Consider the following 26426-nt stretch of genomic DNA (forward strand, 5'->3'; position numbering starts at 1 on the left):
TCCATGTAGCGATAGAAAGCCTCACACTGTGACACTAGAAAGTTGAAACATTCTGGAACTGCACTACATCATTAGTTAATTCATTGTGGGGAACAGGTGCACATATATAGCACACCTTAGTCCTTTTGATCCCCCCTTCCCCTTCCCTCAATGCCCGCTCCCTCCATCTCTAGATCCCTTTCACACTTGCAAAAGATCTATCTCACTGTTTCCTATTGCCTGTCTTTTACTTTGCTCCTTAAAGGATTTATCATTTGAGTTTCTCATGTAAGAGAAGCCATATAATATTTAAGCTTGTGTGTCTGATTTATTTCACATAACATTATGGTTGCAAGGTGCATCCATTTTTCTACAAATACCTCAAATCTATTTTTCTTTAAGGCAGAGTAGTATTCCATTATGTATAAATACCACATTTTCTTTATCTTATAACTTTGATAGTTAAGATATTCTTTTATTTTTTTTTGGTACCAGAGATCGAACTCGGGTCCTTGCACTTGTGCAGCAGGGTGCGAAAACACTGAGCTAAATCCCCAGCCCAAGATATTCTCTTTTTAAAGAAAGCTTATTAGAGTATTTTGTCATATTTTATTTGATTTACCTTCACATTACTGATATACAAAAATTTCTCTACATTTACAAATTGAGGGTTTTTTTTTTTGTTACTGGGGATCGAACTCAGGACCTTGCGCTTGAGAGGCAGCCACCAGAATCACTGAGCTAAATCCCTGGCCCGAGTTATTTTTTCAAGTAAGCATATTGCAGATTACTTTTTCTGTTCTTGTCTGACTTTGATGTGATGATATTTCGTGAGTATTTGCACTTAATTTTCATGAAATTTATTTAGCTTTACTTTTTTTCCTGTATCTCATGCCTCGTAAAAAATACACCACTAGAAATCTTTCTACCCAGGTTAATATTTTCCTAATTTTACGACCTCTAGAGTTGTAGTTTTACTTTTTAAATTTGACACCTAAAATTTTACTCCTAATCAAACATTCTTGGGGGTTACCAATGACAACACTTCCAAAAATCTCCCATAAATTGTAGTTTAAGTATTTGCCAGGACCTTGTGCCTCAGTGCACAGGGGCTTTAGGGCTCCTTTGCTCTTAGCATGGTTTAGGAATTGTCTCTGTGAACCTATCAAGCTTTTAAAAACTTGGCCATTTAAAGTTTGCTTACAACTAGCTGCTCTGGAAGTGTGGTGGCTTCTCTGGGTCCTGTGAGTACCCTATACCCAGCAACCCCAGATATTTCCAGCTGCAATTCTACTTGTGGTGTCCCAGGTAACCTGGTTATTTCTTTTTCTTTGCCCACAGCCAAACCCACACTGATTCCTGAGTCCAAGCTTCTCCTTCTGCTCCCTAGGCTCCTGGCTCACCTTGCTCTTCAGTTCACTCTCCTCCCCTTTCTCTTTCTCTCTTCACCTCCGAAGCTCACATCCCCACCCCACCCTAAGGGGCATGGTGGACCAGCTCAACCTGCCCCTTCCCACCCTTGACTCAGTCCTCTTCAGACCAGGAAGAACCCAGCTAGGCAGGATCAAGCTTTCTATTTCACCTCAGAGCACAGCAGCAGCTGGTGGTCATGGGATACTGCGTGGAGGGGAGACACAGTGAGTGCTGTGCAAGAGGGGAAGGAGGACACGGGGCCTCAGTCCTACAGGGTCTCAGATGAGGCTCCTCTCTCTGGCATCAGCTTTGAACCCTGTATGGGAAACTGGGTCTGGACCCGGATCTTCCTGGCTCTCATTTCCTGTGAAAAGTGTACTGCTGCGCCCTCACTCTTGACTCTCAAGGCACTGTGTCCTGTAGGGGAAGAGGAGATCTGGCCTTTGCATGAGGATCCTGGGTCCCAACAGGTTCTCTCCTGGCTGTTTTGGGTGGGAGGGGGCAGTCAGACGCTTTGCACATTTTTCCTAGTTCCTTCTCCACCCCTCTTGCACCTCCTTCTCATCCCTCTGACCCCAGTTGTCCTTGGGACACAACAGTCAGAAGCTCCTGGAAAAGCCCTCACTCCAGCACTTGGGGTGGGAGTCAGATGCACTGCTTCTAACCATAAGAAGACAGAGGACCTGCAGCAGGAAGCAACTCCTAAGTTTCTGGGTTGTCTTGACTCAGCCTGCTCAGGACCATCTGGTCCTGGAGCCTCTGCCTTCCTTGATGACCTGGTTTTCCCTTCTCTTCCCCTCCTCCTCTGGAAACTAGAGTTGGGTCCTCTCTTACTTCTAAGGGACACTGGGGAAATAGTCCAACAGAAGGCAAGACTTAGGACAAGGGTAGTACTTGATTAGGAGTGACACTTCTGGTGTGGGTCCCTCCTTTCCTGAGGGTGCCTTGGACAGAGGACAAACAATCTAGGATGATTCAAACTTCAGGGTCAGTAAAATCTATAACACTCTGCCTATCTCCACCACCACCCCCAGCTCACCCCTAGCTAGAGCCTCGTTTCCACCCTGAGAGTCACAGCACCACCCATCTGGAAGGTCCTGATGTTAGGAGTCAGGATAGAATGCTCAAGACAACTCAGGAATTGCCCTTTGAAAGGGCCAAGTGCTTTGAGAAATTCAGCCTCTTTGGGTTTCCTCACAATATGGTTTCCCTGTGGACGTGGCCTGTGTTTTACATATTGGCTTATAGCCTACATGGTTTATGCATGGATGTTTTCTGCCTTGGATTTCTTTGTTCCAGGTGTTTCCAATGGCATTGGCTCCCTTGAGACACAGGTGACAGTGACTTGGCTAGAAGCCTTGTTACAACCTTACTTTTCCATTTTGTTCTTCAGCTACCTGACCCAGTGCCCTCCCTCCCTCCATCAGCAATGGAGCTGACCCACACTCAGGCCACACCCAGGCTCAGGAGGCTGCAGGACGACCCCCATTTGGTGTCAGGACTTGGCATGGCTCTACAGGGCGGAGCCATCCTTACCGGTGACCTGAGCATGATGGAGAACCACTTGCTGGAGCTGCCACAGTGCTTCATCCATTCAGGCCCTGACCATAGGAGCCTGACCTGGGTGTGTGAGGCAGAAATGATGCTGTGAAAAGGCAAACCTCAGTCAACCCTCTTGCTGCAGCTCCTTGTGGAAGCGAGAAACTAGCTTAAGCCTTTTCATGTCTCAGGTCTCATCTTCCCTCATCAGCTCTCAGAGGATCTGTTTTCACTTTCTTCCTCATCAGCCCTGCAGTTCAAATGAGCACAGGACACCCCCCCACACCCCCCACACCCCCGCCCCACCGAATGAGTGACTCCCTCAGGGCACACAGCCTGCTGCAGTCTGGATCCAAAGAACTCCATCAGTCCTTCAGGTTCAGATTGACCTCTCTCCCCAAAACCCCAGCCCCCATCCTTTCTCCATCTGGCTTTTTAGTCCAGCCTGGCCTTGAACTAGGAAACTCCTGCCTCAGCCCCCTGAGTGCTAGGGATGAAAAGGAGCTATAACAAACTGGGCCTGAATTTAGATTAAACTGTAGGCCTTTGCACTGTTGATATCCCCAGTCTTCTCCCTTTCTTTTTCTTTCTTTCTTTCTTTCTTTCTTTCTTTCTTTCTTTCTTTCTTTCTTTCTTTCTTTCTTTCTTTCTTTCTTTTTCTTTTCTTTCATTTTTTAATTTGAGACAGGCTGTCACTGAGCGGCTAAGTTGCTCAGGTTGGGCTTAAATTTGTCAGTCCTCTCTCCTTAGACTCCCAGGGTTCTAGGATCCCAGGGTTGTGTTACCAAGCAGGGTTATAGATATTTTTTTATATTCATAATTTGAGTCATTTGTTAGAAAAGAATTTGCGTATAACTTCTCTGAGCTATTCACTTTCTTATGGTGATTTTGCTAAACATAAAGTTTAGTTTTTTTTTAATGAAATGAGATTTGTCCTTATTACAGTTTTTTTTTTCATTTTAGGGCTTTTTATATTGTCTGAGAAAACTCTCCACCCCAGGATTAGGAATATAGCATCCTACATTTAATTCTAAAAGCTTTAGACATTTTATTTTCACTGTTCAATCTGTGACTCATCTGAATTCTGTCATGACTCAGGCAGCCTTGGGAAGGCTGAACACTAGAGAATGGCGACGTAGCCAGCCAGAGACACAGCTTCCCAGATACCTGCTTTGCATTTTTATGTAAAAACATTCATGGTATTTTCATGCCCAGCGCTGGACTTTCCTCCCTTGTCCCTCTTTCCCCAGGTCCGAATGCTGGGCTAGAAAAGAAGAGTTCAAGCATTGGAAAGTGGAATCCACAGGTTTTCCTTCCTAACTGCCATCTGGGGACCAGAGAGTTGCCAGGGCTCCCCTCACTATGGTCTCTCACCCCGCTGAAGTGGTGACAAGAAACTAGAGTGTGAAGACCCACTGTGACTGTCCCTTAGCACTCTGGTTCCACAGCCCTACTGGCCATCAGCATCAGCAGCAGGAAGGTTACCTCTCCTCACTCTGCCAACTCGCTGGTGTGGATCTAATCAGCAGAACTTAATTCCTATGCAGAGCCCAAGCTGCAAGGGAATCTGAGGAAGGGGATTGTTAGTTTTCCAACCCTTCAACTACAAAGAGGATGGAACTGATTTTCATTGAACCAAGTCACACTTTAAATTGTTTCCCCCAAATTCTCTTCCCCAGAACACTGTACATTTTGAAAGACATCCCCTACGTAAGTGTGCAGAGAAACTGGGATGAGAGAGCATGTACAAAGCCCCTGGAGCTTGTGTCCCTGCAGGTGGAGCCAGGAACAGGAATGGAAGTAAGATGCACACAGGAAACAATGAAAGACCATAATGGACTTGCTCAGAGGCCACTGAGCTAAGTCCTGAAAAGGAGCATGATTACCTTCATCCTATGTACCTGAGATGGAAGAAAATATCTTCACTAACCAGGCCTTGGGATTTCAAAAATGCTATAGGAAAGCAGAGAGTTTACCCAAGCAGAACAGTCTACTGAGAAAAGGCAGGAAGAGATTTAAAGGACAAAGCCAGGCAAAAAGAGGGACCACACAGTGAGATGGCAGAAATGAGACGAGAGGAATCTGCCATAGCAGTGGCAAGTGCTAATCATGATGGATCTAATCTTTTCAGACTGGATATGAAAGCAAATACCAGCTTCAGCACTTAGGTAGAAAAAGGACAGATAGTAAGAGCAGTGAACTCTGTACCAGGCTATTTGTAACAGAAGAATAAGATTCAGAACATGAGTATTACACAGGGCAAATGGCCAAAAGAAAGCTTCTCATCAGAAAGATTCCCATCTGTTCCCATCTGTCCCCAGCTTCTGTGCCCTCACTCTGCCTTTCTGCTTGGACTCACACCCACCAATGGGGAGCTGGCTCGCTGTTGTTCTGAGGGCATGGTGGCCCTGGGGAAGGTCTCCAGTGGGTGGGGAACAGGCAGGGGACATACAGACCTAGCTGCTTCCCTTCCTGTCACCCAGCCTTGTGCCTAGCTTCCTCCTCCACCTGCTGCAGAAATCCTGTCATCCCTCCTGTGATGCCAGCTCTACTGGAGCCCCTGTCCCCCAACCCACTACCCACAGTTGTCCCTTAGGTCTTCATTCCAACTGCTGGGGGCATAAAGATGCGCCACAAACCTTTCTCCTGAAAGGCTAATGCTTTCTGCATAGTCAGTAGAATATGCACTTGAAATTCAAGGTTGAAATTCAGACCTCATATGCATCTAGAATGCTTCACACAGTTGTTTTTTTTTTTTTTTTTCTGATGCCAGGGATCAAACTCATAACCTTGAGTTTGCAAGGCACAGTGCCTTGAGCTAAATCCCTGGCCCCACACAGTCTTTTATTAAATATGGAAGTTTTAAATGGTAACCAAAGCAGCTTATAATTTTGGATGAACATTTTTAGACTGCTCTCCTAGGAACTCACTGCTGGGATCTATCAGATTTAGACATATTTTCTCCCAGTTTAGGGTGACGATTTTTGTGACAGAAGATGGTTCCCAAAGGGATGTGATCAGCTTTGTGTGGCTCAAATAACTGTCCCCTTGGATGTGCATTAGACGAGCACCTGCCTAATGCCTAGGGCATGGCTGGCAGCATCCATGTGCAGAGTGGACCAAGTGCCAAGTGTTCCTGAGACCCTTGCTTTGCGGAAGCTCCTCTGATTGAAGGCAGGGTGAGCTGTGCACCACTGTCAGGAACCCACTTGCAATGTTGCAATTTTTGCAGAGTGGACAGCAGCCCAGATGGGAAATCTGAGCAGGAATCTTCTCTTGTTGATCTTTTAAAATGGATGATGATGATGATGGTGATGGAAATAAAAGATGAAAAGTGTATTTAAAAAAAAAAAGAAATGTGTGCACCAAGAAGGAAAGGAAAAACTATGAGAAAAGATAAAAAATGGAAATGAAATCTATGTAAATAGGGAAGGGTGGAGGGGCTGAAGAGCGCACAGGTAATGAGAAAAAAATAAGAACCAAGATATATCATGTACAGGTACAAACACCCAATGATAAATGTAAACGAATTGTATACCTAAAATGTACCAATAAAAGAACTAAAAAACAAAACAAAACAAACCCCAAACAAGCAAACAAAAAAGAAATGTGTGCACCAATGAACAGATGTGTGTAAAGAACAATGATTCCAACACTGTTTTGGCATCATAAGTTCATGACACCAACACATTTTAAAAAATTTTTAGAGAAGGTTCATGAAATAACCCACATATTGTTATGTCTCAGGAGGGTAGATTTGTATCTAGGATCTGTAAAAACCTACACCAATAAAAGAATTAGGGATATGTGTTCAGAAAGAGGAACAAAATCACTTTATTGGAAAGGGAAGAGAAATGGGGAAGCAAAATCACTTTATTGGGAAAAGGAGAGGAAATAAATGGATGGACAGCTACCTTGTCAGACAAGGTAGGGAGCCCAGAGCTGCACTCAGGGTCTTTGTCCCAAGCTTCCTTTATGACAAGGTGAGGAGGGGACTCTCCCCCTTGAGAGCTGTTACACCTTGATTGGTTGTTCTGGCTCTGAGGCCCCTGATTGGGCCATTGCCCCTTTCATCTCCTATGTGTACCATTTTTTTTTTTGGTACCGGGGATCAAACTCGGGTCCTTGCGCTTGCAAGGCAAGCAGCGGAACCACTGAGCTAAATCCCTGGCCCAAGCTACGGGTACATTTTTCATAAGCATTTCTGTGGTCTCTGTGTGCTGCCCAGGTGCTTCTCTGGCAAGGTTTACAACACAGTTACATTCAGGGCCGAAACAGTAAAAAGGATATGTGTGCATTTTAGTGTACTGACATGGTGAAAATAATAAAATAGATATGCACTTATATATATGGCTGTGTGAGTGTTTACCTGTTAGTGTATATTTTATGTACTGCGTTTTTAAGATCTACTCCTCCCTGTCCCCACTCTGGTTCTCTTGTGGTTCATTGAAGATGGAGGCAGAAGAGTTGTATCTTGGCATGAAGTGAGCCAGGCAGGCAGCCTTATCAGCTCCGTGTTTGTTTTTCTTAGCTACTCTCTCTGTAGCAGGGGTTCACTCTTTATTTGCTGGGAACCTCACTGAGGCCTTTCACTTTCCCTGCCTGCCCCCCAGGTTTCCCTACAATATGGAGAACTGCTGTTTTTCAAAACAGGGAGAAGGTATTTATGGGATGATTTCACAGGTGGCAACGTTATGGATAGGGGAATCAGTGAATCCAGACTCCTCGCTGGAAACGGAGGCAGGGCCGGCCTCATATTGCAATGGAAAAAGCGAGCATTCCAGAGTCTACCTCCGGTGTCCAGTTCTATGAAGGGGAGAACAAAGACTTGATGGCAGCAAAGTAAGACTCTTAGATCTCTGTTTTAGAAAATCTAGACTTACACAGGTGTGAAATGAAGTGCCAACATGTGACCTGCTTTTGAAAGGTATCAGAAGAGAGGCTGAATAAAGAGAAGGTCCTGAGAGAAGGTCCCGGTTGCTTCCTCTGCAGTTGAGAAGGAGCTGGTACCCTTGAAAAGGATCCGGCAGCGCCCCTGGGTGGGCTCGAACCACCAACCTTTCGGGTAACAGCCGAACGCGCTAACCAATTGCGTCACAGAGACACCGACCCATTATTTCTTCCCTCAGTAGAGGTGGAAAACCGGTCCTCCGCCCTCAGCCCCAAGACGAGCCCGGGCTCCCAGACTCCGGCGCCAGTGCCCCAGCCCGGCGAGAGCAGGGCTCGGAACCCCAGCGCTGCGAACCCGCCTCGCAGTGGCTCGCAGAGGCGCGGGCGCGGGGACCCCGGGGCTCCTGGCTCTCGGCGCCACCCCGGCCGCGAAGCCGCCGCCGCTCGGGCTCCTGGGCCCGCGCTCCGGACGCGGGGTCGCGGCGGCGTCTCGGTTCCACTCGCGGGCGCTCGGGGCCTCGTTCCCGAATCCCGCCGCCGCCGCCGCCGCTTCAGCCCTCGGAAGAGCCCTCAGAAGGGAACCCGAGTTTCCAAGGGAAGGGCTGCTTGCGGAGCCGGACCTGGGCTGGTTCTCCGAGCGCCGGGAGCGACTGGAGCCACAGAGCCCGGACAGCCGCTGGGGCCTCCGACTCCGCGGCCCTCCCCAAGGAAGAGCGGCGGTCGGGCGGCCGGGAAGGGCCGAACACGTCCAAACGTTACGTGCACTCCCAGGAACCAAAGTGAAACCCGCGACTCTCATTTAAAACAACATTGAAAGAACTGTTTCTGCGGTAGCCAAACGGGGAGCCAGGGAGCAACAGATGGGGACCTGACCGCGGGGAAGATCTCCCAGAAGCAGACAGAAAACCAGGCCTCTGGGAGCCCCGCAATCCTCGAAAGGGTAGCATGGTCCTCATCACTCCTGCATTCCTTTGACAAGGAGTCACTCGCATTATTTATCTGTACAATGGTCTGTATTTATGGAACACACGGAACCCTGTGTCTCTAAAACGATGTGGGTTCTATTACTCTGTGCTGTCGCTTGCTGCCGCAGTCCTCCTCCTTGGACCTGTGCATTTGGCCGCTTGTGCAAGGTCTTGTGTAGGGCCGAGTCCCGGAGGAGCCCTTGCTGTACCCCACTGATGACACGGTTTTATACCGTTTCGTTTTCTCCCTGTATTGACCTATGAGCTGTACCTCTGTGCGTTATTTCAGGGGCTGCTGTAGGTTTTGCGGCATACATCTTTCGTTTATGTAGTCTACTGTTCAGATATGATACTTCCCTTTCAAGCTGTTATGGACTCACAACCCATGGTTATTACTTCAGAATAATCGATTGTATGTTTTAAATGGATTTAAATAATAAGGAAATAACTAATAGCGATTAACACATGGCTATCATTTCCACTGTTCTTCATCTGTTTGTCAAGGCCCAAATTCCCAGCTAGGAAGCTTTTCCTTCTGCTCAGAAACTCTCTTGACCTTTCCAGTCAAGTAGTACTGTAGTGAGCTGGTAGTGACTTGTTTCAGCTTTTGGGTCTTTCAGTAACCTATTGTACTTACAACTGTTGAAGAATTTTCGCTTTGGGCATAAAATTCCATTGTGGCATTTTTCTCTCTGCCACTACTTTAAAGATGTTGCCATATATGAGACGATGCCCTTTATCACTAGTCACCATTCCTATGTTTGTCAAAATAGCATAAAGTGAGTTTCTTGTGTCTGCTACATAACTTTTGGAATATGTATTTGAATTAAAAATATCAAAGTAACATATTCATGATGAATGTTCTAAGTTCATCTTAAATCCAGTGACAGGATCCCAAGGTAAGATGTGCCCAGCCTACAGGTGGAAACCTACCTGGCTGAAATGTGATCTGGGAGGGGTGCTCAGCAGGACTTGCTTTCCCTACTGGAGAGGCTTTTGCATTTCAAAACATCCTCATTTCAAAGCCTGTCAGAAGTCGTTTCTTTTGTGGAAAGACTTTAAAATGCTCTTATTTCAAGTAAGTGCATTACAAATAAACTTACCAGTTGCATCCAGTTCAAGGGCAACCCTATGGGAAGTGGCAGGTTACTTGCTTGCTAGTAGCCAGGCCCAGGCTGCCTGCTCTGGCTCCAGTTGCAGAAGGGGACTGTGTCCAGCATCAGTGGGAGCACTGTCCAGGGAGGAGGCCGTCTTCCTCCGGTGCCTTGCCACAGGGAAATCTCAGGGTTTCCACCTTTCCTTTGATGGGTTTCCATCTGGCCCTCTGTCACTTGAGGACCATTTGCGCAACTCCTGGACAGGGCCTTGGGAGAGGCTACTTTCCCCTCTGGGTGGGGTACACACTCAGGGCATCATTCTTCCTTAAAAGCTCTTGATTCCATTCCGACTCTCACTGAGCACCCATTTGCAAAGAACTCTGCAAAGAGTCCTGGAGAGGAAGAAGTAATACACAGACTCTCCGACATGGAGAAGATTAACGCTGTCTGTCCCAACTGAGTCACAGATATCCAGAGAGGAGAGCAGAGCAGTACCTCCACTCTGCAGATGCAGACAAGTAGGGAAATCTTGATGCCTGGAGAAGATTCTTTGCCCACAGAAGTTCAAGAAAGTTGTTCCTCATCTTCGGGCTAGATTGAGTGTGTATGCAGGCAACTCTGAGTCTCCACCATACCTTTTCTGTCTAACCCTGAATATGAATTTGCAGACAGCAAGCAAGTTCAAGCAAGCCTTGGAGGTCGGTCATGGGAGATATAGACACTAACAGGAGAACTGAACCAAGTAAGGGAGACCAGCAGTCTCGGGAGAAGTTGTACCACTGTAGGGCCTGGCCCTTTCCTCTCCACAGCCTGCTTCCACATTTGCAAATCCACTGGAAAATTCCAAACTTACAAATAACGAAGAGGAAAAACAAACACTGTGGCAAATAAGGGAACATGGAGACAAGGGGAGGAAAAGGGAGAAGAGGATTCTTGCTAACACTGATGTTAAATTCACGTGACTATAAATTATGATAAATCAATGAGGAGGGCAAAATTTGCTTTCCAGCTTGCTGTCATAGATGCACAAGTAGAGATTAAAACCTACAAATGAAAAACATGGAAAGATGAGTTTTGTGTATGCAAAGTTAAGTTTTCCTTACACCATTTATCACAATCATAAGCCAATGTAGGAGGAAATATCTTGAGGCTGGACAAGAAAGGTATCAGACAAGACCATAGCAACAGGTAACATAGTGCAGTAAGAGCAGGTGCCCAGTGAGAGCTTGGTGCACCCTGCATGCCACCACTTGGGGGCTGAGGGAGGAGGACCACGTGAGTGCCCCAGAGGCACGGCAAGAACACAGCATAAGAAAAACAAAGAAAAGAAATCAAACAAATATATGCACTGCAAAGCAGTGCTACCTGTGTTCAAATTTACCTTTATTGGGCTGGGGATTTAGCTCAGTGGTTCCAGCACCCGCCTCGCAAGAATAAGGATCCGAGTTCAATCCCCGGTACCAAAAAAAAAAAAAGAAAGAAAATTTACCTTCATTTACAATACAAAGAACAAACTCTAAAGTCTGCTGCGGAGAAATGAGGTACATTTTTTTTTTGTACCAGGGATCAAACTCGGGACCTTGGGCTTGCAAAGCAGGTGGCAGAACCACTGAACTAAATCCCCAGCCCAAGAGGTACATTTTTAAAAAGCTCATTTCCAAATCCTCTCTGGGTTGCAGTTTCCTCATCTGCAATGGTCATACACTAGTGGCTCTTTGGGGAGCGGTGATAATCATAGCGATAATTTTTGAAAATCAACCAGAAGAATCCCACGGGAAGGATTACTATGAGTCTCCCTCCTTTTTCCTGCAAAACCTGTTAGCATTGGGCACACACTGGAGATCTTCCTCCTCACCCCCATGTTCATTTTTCTACAGTTGTATCCAGATTTTGTAGAAAGTCTTTGAAATGTTTGGGGAGTACTGATGTTCAGGAAAACTATCGACCCTACAATCTTTTGTGTCTTCCCAAATGCTCAGGAAAGCCTATTATATGCCCCAGCTTAGTGTTTTCCTTTAGAGCTTGCAAGTCTGGGTCACTACAGGGCCTGTTACAGAGACTCACACATCAGGGCATGTGAAATCTAACTCCTTCTCACGGCAGTGGGATCATCTTGAGAGGTCCCTTCATCTGGCTTCTCTTTCTTTACCTCTAAAATGGGAAGCAGTTGGGCAACTGGGGAGTGAAGATGTGGCAAGAGCCTGGCGATACGGTGGACTTTGTCCATGAGACAGACGAGGCTCCTCCCCTGAGGCAGTGGCCACGGCCACAGCAGCCTGTCCAGTGTGTCCCTGAGGCGAGAATGCCTGTCTTTTCTCAGGGTGTGAGGATTACAAGAAACGTTTTCCCCCTCTCACTTTGCTCTTTGAATAAACCACTTAGGTAGGCCAGGGGCCAAGAGGTACCTGCAAACATAGGCTTGCTATGGGGCTCGATTCCTCACAGGCTCATTTCTACACTAAGTAATAAGTTGAGACCTATGGGCTGACTTCACTTGGACTGAGAGTGGTCTGAGCCCTGGACATTGTTTGGTATAAAAACTCCCAGACCAAGAGGCCCCAAGGCAACCCACTTTCGGGTCCCTCCAGACTCTTGGCAGCTATTTCCCTTGTGAATAAACACTCCGTTCTCCAACGACACCGGTGCAGGAATGAAGGGCTTGAGCAGTTTTTCTTCGGCCCTCACCCACTCCTGATAAAACAGCTGCAGAAAGTTTGGTGGAAAGGATTGGTTGCTGTCCAACTTTGAACAGGGGACCTTTTATAGTTGAGGGGAACGAATGCACCACCACCGAAACTGTGCCTTCAAGAGAACTAAAACTCCTTCATGAAAATCTTGCATCTGCCGGCTTCCATTGATCAGTTTTCCAATAGACCAAGCTCAATCGTATTCTGAAATTCTACAGAGCAAAAACCCTGGGAGGCATTTGTGATCCCTCAGGTAAGGAGACTTTGGGTTTCATGCTCACTCAGAAAACCCAGAGCCAGGCCACCACACTGGGACTTCAGATAGGACTTCTCACACAGGGTTTCTGGTTCCAGAACTCAGCACCCAAGTGCACTGAGTGCTGCTCTATGCTCCTCCTCCTAACTCTCCAGCTCCCAGCAGCTGCAGGAGATAGCAGCATGTGGGCTTCCACGCCCCCATGCTGCCACCCCAGCTATGTCCTGGGGTGGGGATGGCGGGGATGGCAGTTGCACAGGGTGCCTCAGTGACTTTCTTTCCTTCTTTCCTTTCCTTCCATCTTCTCTTGAAGGCCCACAGTGCTCTTGGCTCCTGACAAGCATCCACCCAGGAACTGTGGATCCACCTCGCCCTCCCCTCCCGCTCCCCACTCTTGGTGCCACAGCTGTTCACTCTTCTCCAAAGCCCTTCGGCCTCAGCAGTGCCTCCTGTCTGTCCTCCTGGCAAAGGGCGGGGTGGTGGTTGGGTTTTCCTGGCTTTTACTTTTTCTTTTCAACTGAACTTGTCCGCATAAGTCAGACTTAACCTTATGTTTGAGAGAGCACAGTACACACGGGTTAGCTTAGGGCACTTGCCTGTTTGGAAATATAGAACATCCAAGCCAGGCCAAACCATAATCTCGGCCAATGTTGAAGGATCCAAGAGCAGGGTCTGAGGTTGAGTATTAAACCACATAGTTTCAAGGTGGAAAACACAGGGGCAGCCAACCCAGCTGATCTGGTCACGAGAGCTCTTCCACCCTCTTACAGTCTTCTGGTTTGCTTCTTTGTTTTTGCTTTTAGACAGTGTCTTGCTGTGTAGCTCAGGCTGGCTTTGAGCCACTGTGTCGCCCATGTTGGCCAGGTACTCCTGGCAATCCTCCTGCCTTGGCACCTGAGGACTGGAATTACAGGCATGCAACCACCACGCCCAGCTCAGCTACTTTCTCTTTGCCTTTCTCATTTTCCTACTCAACAGACCTTGGAATGGGAATTTTAACAGAGGTAAGAGCAATTTTCAGGCTAAAGTCGTGCCTGTGAGGTTCTTGTGTTTGTTTGCCTCAAAGCAAAAGGCCAAGGGGCAGTTTCCTTTTCACGAAAGATGTTAACATTTCTGCTCTCAAAGGGCTTTTTGGGGACCTGAATGTAAAACCAAAGTGTGCAGGAGAATATAGCACTTTTCCCAACAGTTGCTGTGCTTGCAGGTGTTTCTTTCACATCTGACCTTCAAGTGCTCCCACCCCGCCTGGGAGGGCACCGAAAGGGAGTCCGTGGACCCCACATCCCTGTGCTTGGATTTCTTAGGTTTGGGCACAAAAGGGAGAGCACAGTGAGACTGAGAGAGGACCAGTCCCAGATGAAACCAACTTCCTGTTAGCTGTAGATCAGCGAATGTCACCACATGCTCTCCCACTCTTTCCTTCTCTCCTTGGACTGCCCCTCTCCTCTCTAGATACTTGGAGAGGAAGGTTCCCCATCTTTCTTTCTCTTAGGATACCTTGGGCTCCTTCCTGGAGAAGAAAGGGAGCAGGAGCAGAAAGAGCTGGAGGCATCCAGGGACCACAGCTCACCCGGGGAGCCTCCCACACAGCACCGGCACCGCAAGGGGCCTTAGCAAAAGCAAAGCAGTAAGGTCCCCAGCTTCTCTGCAGGCTGAAGAGAAGGTGTGGGCTCCTCACCCAGCCAGAGGAGCCGCACAGGGAGGTCTCAGCCAGGTCCCAGGGCCTCGGGACAGGCCCTGAAGAGGCCCTAGGTGTGGCAGAGCAAGCACATGGCTGGTCAGCTCCACACTCTTGAGAACTGGGGTGAAAGCGACCTGACACCTTTATCAGGAGAGTCTTTCTCCTAAGTCAGCAAATCATAAAAGAAGAGGATGGAGTAGACCAACAGCGAGCCTGGTCAGAGAGGAACACCTGAATTCCTACTGAGAAGTGGAGCCTGAGTAAAATATCAGTGGCAAAAGGATTTCCTGCTCCCGCCTGGTCCCTGCCCCCCCCCCAACCCCAACCCCAACCCCAACCCCAACCCCAATCCCCCCCCCCCCTCCGCTTCCTGAGCACTGGGTGGTTGGGATCAAAGAATCCCGAGGAGGACGGAGACAGGGAAGGTGCAGCAGGTTTGAGGGCAACAGCCGGTCTTTGGTCAGGGAGCAGCGAGCTTGCAAGAGAGAGATCCCTACCCGGCCAGGGCTGTTCCTTAAGACGTCTCTGGTGTTGCTGGAGCCCGGGCTCAGTGGCCAGACCCTTGTCGCCCTAGTCCTGTTTCCTGGCCCGGCTTCCTCAGCCCTGTCCCCTGCCCAGGCTCCAGGGCCCACCTCTTGGACGCCCACTGGCCCCCGGCAGAGGAGCGTGTCTAGATCACTGTTGAGTGGTGAGGACGCCGCCCCTCGCTGCGCGACTGGTGCCCCCCCCCCCCGAAGTCTTGGAGCGCAGAGCTCCTTCCTGGGCCTCACGCGCACACTGACTGATCTTTGGGCAAAACTTAGAGGAGAGGACTTTGTGGATGGTCCCTGGAAATGGAAATGCCCTTTCCCCGCATCCAGAAAGTACAGTTCAAAGTTCTCACTCAGTTCCCTGGTGGTCTAGTGGCTAGGATTCGGCGCTTTCACCGCCGCGGCCCGGGTTCGATTCCTGGTCAAGGAAGTTCAGTTTTGAAAGCCTTCCCTCAACCAGGAGTCTTCACCTCCAGTGTTCCCTATGCTGCAAGCTCAGGTGCTAAAGATACTCTCACACTATTGCCACCTAGAAGGATGTCACCTCAAGTTCTCTTCCTTGTGTTTTCTCACCTATGCTCTTGTCCTAGTTCCATTACCGACAGGGACAGCACTGACTGGAAGCCCATCCATGGGTCATTCACTGCTGTGGGGCTTTAGCTCCATTTCCACAATGCCATACCAGAAGAATGGCTTCTCTGCCCTGGTAATTCTGCTTGCTTTTCTGCGGAAAGACACCCACACAAATGAAGTACACACCACGGAAAGGTACATTTCCAGGAGCATTCCCTCAAGGCGAATACGTGCAGCCAGGCAGGAGAAAGAAGGGCACCTAGAGACTTTTCCATTTTGCCAATTTTGGGCTGATAGCAAACCCAGGTTTGCCCCAGTTTGGGTGAGCTAAATTCCAACACAAAACTGACCTGTCATAGGGCTCTTATTCTTGCGAATTCCAAGAGGCAAGGGGAGCCTGTGGTGACAGACACGAGGACAGCCATCGACTACGTGCAGGAGGACAGGAGGACAGGGAGCACCTGGAGAGGGACTCTCAAGCACCTCCTTGGCACCAGAGGTATTTGTAAGGTTTGACCTGGGTGATTACTTCATTTGTCCACATTTATTGTTTCAAATTGAATGGAAGTATCTACTTGATAAGTAGGTTTATTATTATTAAGTTTAAGGTTATACATAAAATCACAATAAGTCAAGCATAACACATTCATTAAAAGACTGCGTGATAGGGCTGGGGACTTAGCTCAATGGTTCTGCCACTTGCCTGCAAGTGCAAGGTCCTGAGTTCGATACCTGGTACCAAAACAAAAAAAAATCACATGATAGTTTAAAAAAAAATTTTAAAAACCCAAAAACAACAACAAAAAAACCACCGCATGATAAACTTGACCCAATGTTACATGCAAACCTTTCACCCTCATTAATCTTTTGCCTAAAACATACATTACAACATTTCCAGAACTTACATACATTTCCAGAACTAGAAAAACACCTGTCTTTGACACTCAGTGATTTATCAGTGAGATGAGTGCCCATCTACAATTGCTTAATAAGACAGAGAATAACTTAATAAAAATCAAAATCCCATATGCCTGAAAGTTAAATTTTATTTACCCCATTCACTGGCCCCAAATCAAACTTCTCATTCTATCAAATGAAGAGGTCAGGGAATCTCCCCTCTCCCCATCAAAAATAAATATTGGGGACCAATGGAGGATCAGAGTTGGGTTTTTAACTGCACTTGGTTACCATTACACACTTTCTCTTTTTATGGGACCATCAGTGAGCATGCAAAAGGCTCTCTTCTGAATGGAGCTGTTTCTGCAGCCCCTTGTATATTCACAGGTCAATTATAAAGGTCACTGACTCGGGCTCCTCTCTTTCTCATAGCACTTCTGGGCAGTGTGTATGACACACACCACAGAGGTAGGAAAGACCATCTTTACTAAATTATCTTCTCAATTGTAAAGAATTTCTTAATATGTGGGCCAGGGATTTAGCTCAGTCATTCCACCGCCTGCCTCGCAAGGAGCCGAGTTCGATCCCCGGTACCAAAAAAAGAATCTCTTGCCGGGGATTTAGCTCAGTGGTTCCACTGCCTGCCTTGCAAGCACAACGTCCTGGGTTCGATCCTCGGTACAAAAAAAAAAAAAAAAGAATAGAAAAAAAGAGTCTCTTAATATGAAATGAAAAAATGCTAAACCTTGCCTCTGATGAGTCCCACAGGACCACAGATCCATTCCCTTCTACATTTTTGTAGAAGAATCCCCCGGAGCGTTCGAGCCTTAGGGGGACTCTTGATAGCAAGATCCATCTTGCTGTGAACAGCTGCACCAAGAAGGTCTCCACCACTCATGTGTGGGTTCGCCGGGCCACCCAGTCCTGCTGGGACAGAGGGCAGCGATTGTCCTGCGTCACGCACAGGGACGGGGACAGTCGTGGAAGGAATGCTTTTTCTCCCCAGGCCACAGTGCCATCCTCTTCTCAGGTTGACACGGAAGATAGGCGCGGATCACAGGGCCCTGCGGGTGGCGCCCGCCTCCCACTCCGCGCTCCTCCTCCCAGCTTCCAGGGGCCACCGCGCCCCACCCCTTCAGTGAGGACATCTGGAGCCTTCCACTGGGAGCCTGCACTAGCCAGACGGAGCCGGCAGTGAAGACCTCATTCGTCCAAATTGAAGGACCCGTTTACCCCATGTCCACCTTTAGAGGAGGAGATCCAGGATGCAATTTATTTGGGAGGAGAGAGAAGAATAGAATCTGGAGAGGGTTTAGCTTCTCAGAGGAAAGATAGGCAATGCTTTATCACTTGGTGCCTGTAGGACTTCCATGTTTCTGCAGGTGGTTGGCCAGGGAGGAAGCAAGCACTTGGGATGTGAGGGCTTTCCACTTGAGGCCTCTCAAGTTCTGCTTGCTTTCTTCCAGTTGAGAGCGAAGAGACGTCCTGCTTGGTGTCCTCGATGCCCATTTCTGCCCTGAACAGACAAGGTAGTGAGAGGCACTGCCAAGCTGACACTTGTGGTAGAAGTAGAGCAAGACGCTGAGAAGAAACTCAAAGAAATAGTAAATGGAAGATAAAACTGGATTACAGTGATGTTCACATTGCATACAAATCGAATAAAACAAATCATCAAACAGTACAGACATAGTGGGCAAATTTCATGGTATGGAAAGAATAAAAAGGAACATTTTTATTATGACTAAAAACTCAGTTTCATTACATGAACAAAATAAATGTAAAGAGGCCTAAAGAGTGCAGCTTGGATTCCTCACTTACTTTTGTCAGTATCCCACAACTCTCAGAGTCTTGAGCCACAACAATAAGGCACAAGATGCCTACTCTCAGAGTCTAAGCTAAGTATCTAAATGTTTTTGTTTGTTTGTTTGTTTTGTTTTGAGATAATGGTTTGTTATGTAGTTCTGGTTGGTCTTGAAATCACTATGTAGCCCAGGCCGGCCTACAACTTGTGGTAATCCTCCTGCCTCAGCCTCCTGAGTGCTAGGATTACAGTCCAGAACCACCACACCTGGCTCAAGAGTCTAATAGTTGACTCATCTTTTTCTCCCTTCCATTCATCTGGTGTTTTCAGAGCTTTCTTGGATGCATATGTTTATATTGGTTATATCTTCTCCATGCGTGAACACTTTCAACACTATGAGGTATCTCTCCTTGTCTCAGGGAACACATCTCAAGGTCTGTTATGTATGTTGCATCAAGTTAATGTGATCATTTGAGCTTCCTTCTGGTCGCTAATTACATAATTATATTAGGCTGTGGCCAAAAGAATTTGCAGATGTGACTAAAATGATCTTAAAATGACAAGATCTGGGTTTAGAGGTCAGAGAATGAGGAAGACAGGAACTCAAACTATGGCAGTGACTCAATAAAGACAATTTCTGGGGGGCTTCGAAGGTCATTAGAGCCACACTCAAAGGAACAAGTCCTGCCCGGGATTTAGCTCAGTGGTGACGTGCATGCGTCGCAAGCGCACGTTCCTGAGTTTGATCCCTGGTACCAGAAAAAAAAAAAAAAAAAAAGAAAGGAAAAGAAACAAATTCCTCTGTCCTACAGCTTCATAATTAATGCAACCTGAAAACATAACATACAATGCCGATTCGGGCAGATTTTCACTACCTCTACCCTGTCTTCTCTCTGTCACTGTATTCACACACTTCTATGTCTGTCTACATTAGGAGTCCCATGCACCAGCAGTTTGCTGTGTCTTCTGTCCTCCTCTGATATGCTGTGACTCCCTGGGGACAGGTGGCACTTCTGAAGGGACATTCGCACAGACAGCTTGTGCTCGAGGAAGTAACAGGCCCCTGATTCGCCCGGGTCTAACCTGCATGCACTCAGAAGTCCAAAGGATCCACCTCAACACCTCCCCTCAGGTGTACACAGATCATTGCCCACACAAATCCCTGGGCCACGAAGGCCAGGGCCTCTAAAGCCGCACCACTTTGGGAGGATCTGATCTTCCCAAGCACTGCAACTCTTTCTGGAGGCTCAGTCACTCCAGCCCCACACTATAGTGAGAAGGTAACAGATGCCTTGCCCAAAGCCCAAACACTGACAAAGCTAAGCAGGGACTGGGTGATACTTTGTCTAGACCAGCCAACGATACCGGGAAGGGTGTCAAGGATGTTACTGCTATGTGTGTCACACTACAGAAACACTCTAGAACTTATTTTCCACCAGAACACAACCTGCAGGATTGTAAGTTGTTATGGAGCTGACTTCCTTCAGGAACAGGTGGTTATAATTTGCAAGGCCTTACACAAATCCCTCTAGAATCACAATCTGGCTTCCCCGGCTGCCAGGCTACTCCTTAGACAAATCCTGAACATCTCTTACCCTAAAATCGCTAGGTCTCTACAATTGGCTCTTAACTGCCTGATTTCTGTGCACAGCAGAATTAAATGCACAAAAGCCAGTGCAGCAGAAGTGGTGAAGAGCTCAAGATGGTGGTGCTGCATGCACAACAGAGACTACCGGGGACACTCTGCAGAGGCACTGCGTGACCTGAGCTGGAGCGAATGACAGTCACAGACACTGGGCTACATGCAAAACTGGGCGCTCCACGTGAATCCACAAAAACTGCCATAGATCCACTGGTGTTCTCAACTGGAGGTTGCTGTGAAGCATAGAACACACCTGCAGCAGCTCTTAGGACTTTGTTTTCCAAGCTCCCTCAGACACAGACTCAGATAAACACTCAATCCGTGACACCCCTGACCCCATTAATCCAGCACCTTCGGTTCTTGGAGCTTGGACTGGGTTTGCTATGGGCTGAACGTTTGTGTTCTCCCCCAGACTCATGTGTTGTCATCTGACCCACAATGTGGAGGTGTTTGGATGTGGTAGCTTTGGGAGGTCATTTAGGTCATGAGGCTGGAGCCCACATGAATGGGATTGGTGTTCTCACAGATACAGAGGAATCTTCAGAAAGCTTCTGGTCCTCATTGCTCCATGGGAAGAAACAATGAGAAGGCAGGAGACTCAGCCCAGAACTCACTTCTGGTCTCAGACTCCAAGCCTCCACAACTGTGGGAAAGAAATGTTGGTTGTTCAGCAGCCACCCAGTCATTGGTTTTCTGCTCCAGCAGCCTGAATGAACACAGGAGTCGCAGAGAATCACAGCTGAAGGTCAGCTCCTTCTCGAGGCTATAAGTTCCCAGCTGAGTGTTGAAATTCATAACAATCCCTTTGCACAGGTCTCTTTGGTCCTAAGGAAGTGCCAAGAGATAATGGGTGACAGTTCTCTAAGGCCAAATGCAGCAACGTGTTTTTCACTAGAGAGCTTTCCGAGAGGGGGTCTCTGGCAGTCATCATCCAGAATGGATGGGAAGGGAGAAATAGAAAAGAGCATTAAAGAGAAAAATACAAGGACCACTAGAGGTCCAAGATTAAACCTTCACAATTACTGTGTTTTTATGTCAAAAACTGATTGGAAGCACAAGGCTTGGTTAATACTTTTACTCCTGATTGTGGCAAGCTTAGTTCCAGTCTGACTCACAGTGGTATCTTCTGTCCTGTGATCCAGGCTGATTGACAGGCTTTCCTTTTGTCTTTAATTCTAGAAGCCTCCAGACAGAATAGTAAGTGGCTGCCCCCTGAGTGTGAGTCAGTCATGAGAGAATGAAGCCCCAGTGCTGAAAACCAGGGGCTGCCATAGCAACAGTCAGCCTTGTCTCAACTGAGCAGAAAATACTCCCTAGGGGGAAATGCTCCTCCCAAGCGAGAGTGTGCTGTGTGGATCTCTTACAAATGAAATAATGGGCCCTAGCCATTTTCCGGGTACAGATATTTCAAATTGCAGTGGGATTCATGAGATTTTGATGCATTTTCAATAAAATTAGAACGAGCTGTCAGGGTCTACACTGTTTTGTATCCACCCCCAGTCCACTGCTTCCTATGGGAGCAGTCAATTACTGAACAACACAGTTCACTCAAAATGCACAAAATTTAGTGTGGTTTCTTCAATTTTAACAAATGTACTCAACACAAAGCTCAATTTATAGATAATTGTCATCAACTGAGAAAATTTTGTAAAGCCCCTTTCCAGGCAATTCCTACCTTCTCTCTCTTCGTCAATCACTTTTCTGACATCTATTTCTATAGCTTACTGTTGCCTGTTCTTAGAATTCACATGAATGGGTATTTTTTTTAATCACCCCCTCCTGCAGATTTTGCTCGTTAGCTATTTCCGCATAGTTAGCAATATCACTTCTGCATTTTAGTGTTTTAATGAGTTCTTGTGTGGAATTATTTTTGCAGCAGTCTTTCTGTTCACTTGTGATTCGTGGAAGCAGTACAATTTCTAGGTCTTGACCTAGGTACTAGTTTAATGTTATTAGAAAGCGCAGACTTATAGATTGGATTCACAGGAGCGGTGAACATTTAAGTTAACCATCCACAGTCTGGTCAGTGTGTGGTTCAGGAACGCTGGTAAATTCAGCCCTGCAGTAGAGGAGGTGGGGTGTAACATTGTGAAATTAATTCCTATTTCCCTAATGCGTAATGATGACAAGGACATTTTCTTATAACTTCGTAATTGAGAATTCCTCCTTCTGAAGAAAGACTAGTAAAATATTCTACCCAGTTTTATTGGATTTAGCTTTGTATTACTGATTTATAAAAGTTGTCAATATATTTAGGAATTGAGTTATCATTCATATAAAAAATATGGCAAGTAACTTTTACCACTCTGTTGCTTGGCTTTGGTGTAATTTCATGATAGAAGCAGTTAATTTTGACAAAATTTACTTAGCTTCATTTTTTTGACTCTAAACGAAATTTTGTTTTGTTTTTTTGGTACCAGGGATCGAACTCGGGTCCTTGCGCTTGCAAGGCAAGGGGCAGAACCACTGAGCTAAACCCCTGACCTCATCTCTAAAAGAATTTTGTAAAGGTTTTATAATAAATCTTTGAGAAGTTCTTTCAACAAAACATAAAAGAAGTAATGAATCTACCCAGAACAGTGTATCCATTCATTTAATTTTATCTATGACTTCTAAAGTGATAGTTTCAATGTTTAAATCCATGAAGTCTGAAATTTGACTCCTAACCAGACATTCTTGGGGGCTACCAATATTATCTCTTTCCAAACAATCTTCCATAAACCATGATTAAAGACTCTGTCAGGATCTGTCCTAACGGGACATACTGGCCTTAGAGCACTTCTGCCCTTAAAATGATTTAGAAATTGTCTTGTCAACCCATCCCACTTTTTAAAAATTGGCAATGTACCCTGTAGAGGCACCACGGGTGTGTCATTTGTGCCCTGTATCCTGTCAGTGTCCATCTGCACACAAACCTCAAAAAGCTCAGCTTGGATCCTCTCTGTGGGCTTCCAGGTGGCCTAGTTACAGTTCCTCTTTGCCTTTTGCTTAGAGTCACACACATGCTGATTCCTGAGCTTCCGGCCTCATCTGCTTCACCCTAGACCCCTGCCTCAGTCCCTCTTCAGTTCAGGCTCCTCCCCGTTCTCTTTCTTCCCCTGGCCGGCTCACAACCCCTGCCCACCCCAGGGGCCCCGCGGGCCTGCTCAACCTGCCCCTTCCCACCCCCACACCCCTTCAGTCCGCCAGGCAGGATCAGGCTTCCTATTTCAGGGCAGAGCAGCAGCTGGTGGTCATGGGCCATTGTGTGAGGGATGACAAGATGAGCGCTATGTAGAAGGGACAGCAAGGAGGCCACTGAGGCCCTCAGTCAGTCCTGCAGGGTCTCACTGGCTCAGATGCAGCTCCCCACTGTGGGTGTCCGCTTGGAGTCCTGTGTGGGAAACTCAGTCTGTACCCTGGTCTTCTGGGCCCTCATTTCCTGTGAAAGTGTACATGTGTGCCCTCACCCTTGTCAAAAAGGTGCCATCTCCTGTGGGTACACACATGTGGTACTCAGGTGGCAAGTGTGTGGCCCAGCAGTTCATGCAGCAGGAAGGGAAGTCCAAGGCCTTACAAAAAGGGGAAGTTCTTTGTAAAAGCGTTTCTTTGGGTTGGATTCTGGGGTCCCCGGTGCTGGACCAGGCCAAGCTGACGGAGAAGGGCACAGAAGGGCAGGGACCCAGGTGGGCTGGGGGCCAGGAGCTGCCACCAGAGCAGGAAAGACCTGGGGCCCTGAGCCAGGCCACTGCATCCCAGACACTCGCTCACCAGTCAGAGACTGATCTTCCAGACATGGAAGTTGGTTTTTATTGCAGCAGAACAGGAAAGAGAAGAGAATTAAAGCAAACGAGTGAACGAGCTGGTGAAGGAGTGAAGAAGCTTTACCCGAGACGACCTGCAGCTCGCTCAGCACAGAGCAGGTGAACATTCCCAGTGCACATACTTGAATTGTCCCAAGGAGAGCCAGCCAGGTGTCACTGGGCTGCAGTCCACCTCGATCCTATAGTGGTTAGCACTCTGCGCTGTGGCCAGAACAGCCTCGGTTCAAATCCGAGTCATGGCAGCCCTGCCTTCTGAGGGCCTCCCCTTCCCTGTTCTTTCATCTCCCCATCCCAGCCTCTGTGCTCCCTTACCTGCCACCAAGCGCCAAACTTGCTCGTGGCTCAGCGTTTGGGGCACTGGGGACCAAGGAAGGAAAGGCCACCTTCCTCAGGCCTGGCTCAGTCAATGCCAAAAGTTGAAATCGCCTCCCTCCCTGGCTCAGCCAAAAGCCAGACTCACAAGAGGAGGTGCTGCCTCTCAGTCAGCCTCTGGGCTGTGGGTCACATCAGCTTTCCTGGCTCAGCATGCAAACCTCCGGGGGCCTCCTTAGGCCAAATGAAAAAGGAGATGAGGTGACAGCTTGCACTCCACCTGGCTAATTTTAAAATAACATCTAACAGGGGCTGAGGATTTAGCTCAGTGGTTTCACCACCTGCTGGGCAAGCGCAAGGACCCGAGTTTGATCCCCGGTACCAAAAACAAAAAAAAAACAAAAACGGCTAACACAGGAAATACAATGTGAGCTCTGACATTTCCCAACAGTTGGCTTGCTTGCTTGCTTTTCTTTTGTCTTCAGTTTGTCATTGATGTATTACTCACAGACTAAAGCACACAATTCTTGAGTGCGCGGCCTGATGAATTTTGACAAAAGCAAACTGTCTTCTAGGTCAAGTGATAGAAAACATCCCTCTGCCCAGAGAACCCAGGAGCCTCTTCGCAGTGAATCCCCACCTAGGCAACCTCCATTCTGATTAATGTCCCAGGACAGTTTTGGCTCCTTCTTGAAGTTGCCAAAGTGAAGAAACACCATCCTTGTTTGTGTAGTTTGTGCTTTCTCTTTAAACACACATGCTGTTTTAGGCGATGCATCTATTTTTTGCCAGTGTCAGTGCCTCGGTGTCAGCGATGAGTTATTCCAAGGCGTGAGTGGCTGTGACGATGGAGACCTGGGCTTGACCAGGGGCCACTCAGCATGAGATGGCTGCGATTTCTCCCGTGGGGCTTTGTGTGGCCTCGTGCATTCTTTCTAGAAAGTTTACTACTTATTTTTTTAAGTGTAGACCTAGAATTGGTCTAGGATGGAATTAATGTGCTGTGGAAGAACTGAGCTTTTACCTTCATGAGAAGCTGGCAGACAGTTTTGCAGAATGGAGGCACTGTGTTACTCTGTGACCAGCGACAAGAGATACTGTTGTTGAAATTCACGGAAGGAAGAGGGTCTCCACTGTCTCTTAAACATGCCCACATCCCGGTGGATGTGTAATAGTTCACTGCAGTCTTTTAAGTGGTGTATCCTGAGTCAGCAGTGATGTGGAGAATCCTTTCTCATGCCTTGTGAGCATGAAAATCTTCTCCTTTGTGAAAAGACCCTGCTCCCAGGTTGTGTCCACTTTTATTTTATTTTTTTTTGGTACCAGGGATCAAACTGGGGACCTTGCGCTTGCAAGGCAGGCCGCAGAAGCACTGAGCTAAATCCCCGGCCCCACCTTTAATTTCTTGACAAGTTCCTTTACACATAACATACGTCTATATTTACAGAACAGTTCTGTAGGGAGCAGAGAGAATTTCCACATATCCCAGCCAAGCTTTCTCCTACGCTTGGCATCTTCCATGCAGATGGTGCCTTTGTCCCAGCTCACACACACATACGCCACTAAGCAAAGTCTGCATTTGATGCACATTTCCTTGGTCTTACCTAGGACTCATATCCTGTTCCGGATCCCATCAGAGGTGCCCCATGACATGCGTTGTCCTCCGTCCTTAGGCTCCTTCTGGCTGTGACACTTTCTCAGACTTTCCTCATTTCTGATGACCTTGAAAACTCTGGGCTCTCCTGGGTGAGACTTTGGTATCTTGTCCCTGAACTGACCTCTGTGTGGTATTTTTCTCCTTATTAGAATGGAATGGTAGATTTGGGGCGATGAAGGGCCACTGTCATCACATCGTGTGACAGCCATCTGCTCACAGCGGGGCTTTTCTCATGGTGCCCCTTGATCCTGGTCGCCCTGCTGTGGAGCTCCTTCCCTCCTTCGCAGGAAACTGATGCTGGGGGAGCGGCAGATGCGACCTTCTCAGGAAGCCTTCTTAGAGCAGAGCATGCTAGCAGGCAGGTTTCCGTAGTGTAGTGGTTATCACGTTCGCCTCACACGCGAAAGGTCCCCGGTTCGAAACCGGGCGGGAACACTCTTTGCTTTCAGACAGTCAAAGTGGGACTGTGGTTTTGGACTTCCCTCCCCACACAGTGAAGCGTTGCTTTCTAAAAGCTCTTTTCTTCCCCCTCCTCCTCCTTGCCCTCTTTGCCTTTTTTTCTCTGCCCCACCCCTGCTTCCTCCTCCTCCTTCTTTTGTCACTCTGAAAACAATCCATTTCGTTGTAAGGATGACTGTTTACCCAAAGATTTCAGCAAAATCCAGCTTGTGCGGCAGGAAGGGTGTTGATGTGCCAAGTGCACT

General features: G+C 47.5%; 3 non-coding genes across 3 annotated transcripts; 2 read left to right on the top strand and 1 right to left on the bottom strand.

Annotated features, from left to right (window-relative positions):
* Positions 1–7961: 7961 nt before the first annotated feature.
* On the bottom strand, positions 7962–8035 carry Trnan-guu (transfer RNA asparagine (anticodon GUU)). The gene has a single exon. It is a non-coding gene; the product is annotated as a tRNA-Asn (tRNA).
* Positions 8036–15395: 7360 nt separating this feature from the next.
* Trnae-uuc (transfer RNA glutamic acid (anticodon UUC)) lies at positions 15396–15467 on the top strand. Its single transcript has one exon. It is a non-coding gene; the product is annotated as a tRNA-Glu (tRNA).
* Positions 15468–26084: 10617 nt separating this feature from the next.
* On the top strand, positions 26085–26157 carry Trnav-cac (transfer RNA valine (anticodon CAC)). The gene has a single exon. It is a non-coding gene; the product is annotated as a tRNA-Val (tRNA).
* The last annotated feature ends 269 nt before the right edge of the window (positions 26158–26426 follow it).

This window comes from Heterocephalus glaber, unplaced genomic scaffold (genome assembly GCF_053883595.1).
Source record: "Heterocephalus glaber isolate CG9 unplaced genomic scaffold, H.glaber_assembly_v1.0 deba00001442, whole genome shotgun sequence".
NCBI lineage: Eukaryota > Metazoa > Chordata > Mammalia > Rodentia > Bathyergidae > Heterocephalus > Heterocephalus glaber.